Source organism: Bos mutus, chromosome 13 (genome assembly GCF_027580195.1).
Source record: "Bos mutus isolate GX-2022 chromosome 13, NWIPB_WYAK_1.1, whole genome shotgun sequence".
Lineage (NCBI taxonomy): Eukaryota > Metazoa > Chordata > Mammalia > Artiodactyla > Bovidae > Bos > Bos mutus.
Window position 1 is genome coordinate 61,702,331 of NC_091629.1, and position 979 is coordinate 61,703,309.

Below are 979 nucleotides of genomic sequence, written 5' to 3' on the forward strand. Positions count from 1 at the left end.
ACAATATGCTGCCTGTAAGAGGCTTGCTTTAGGGCAAAGGACACACATAGATGGAAAATGAAGGGATAGAAAAAGATATTTATTTCATGCAAACAAAAATGACAAGAAAGCTGGGGTCACAATATTCATATCAGATAAAATACTTTGTTTTACAAAGGCCATAAAGAAAGATAAAGTGAAATCACTCAGTTGTGTCCGACTCTTTGAGACCCCATGGACTGTAGCCTATCAGGCTCCTCCGTCCATGGGATTTTCGAGGCAAGAGTGCTGGAGTGGATTGCCATTTCCTTCTCCAGGGGATCTTCCCAACCCAGGAATCGAACCCGGGTCTCCCGCATTGCAGGCAGACGCTTTACCGTCTGAGCCACCAGGGAAACGGGTCAAAGAAAGATAAAGGACACTGTATAATGATAAAAGCATCAATACATGAGGAGGATTTTACACCTGTTTACATACGTAACACCTAATATGTGTATGTGTGCTCAGCTGCTCAGTCATGTCTGACTCTCTGTGATCCCATGGGCTCCTCCGTCCATGGAATTTTCCAGGCAAGAATACTGGAGTGGGCTGCCATTTCCTACTCCAAAGGATCTTCCTGACCCAGGGATCAAACCCCAGTCTCTTGCATCTACTGCATTGGCAGGCAGAGTCTTTACCACTGTGCCACCTGGGAAACACTAATATAGGAGCACCTAATACATAAAACAAACAGAGACGGAAAAGGAGAAACTGATGGGAATGCAATAAAAGCAGGAGACTTCAACACCCTACTCACATCAATAGACAGATATTCTAGACAGAGAATCAGTAAAGCAACAGAGATCCTAAATGATACAATAGAATAGACTTAATTGACACTTTCAGGACACAACAGCAAAAACCAGAATATATATATATGTTCAAGTACACATGGAACAGTCTCTAGGACTGACTGCATCAGTCAGTTCAGTCGCTCAGTCGTGTCTGACTCTTTGCGACC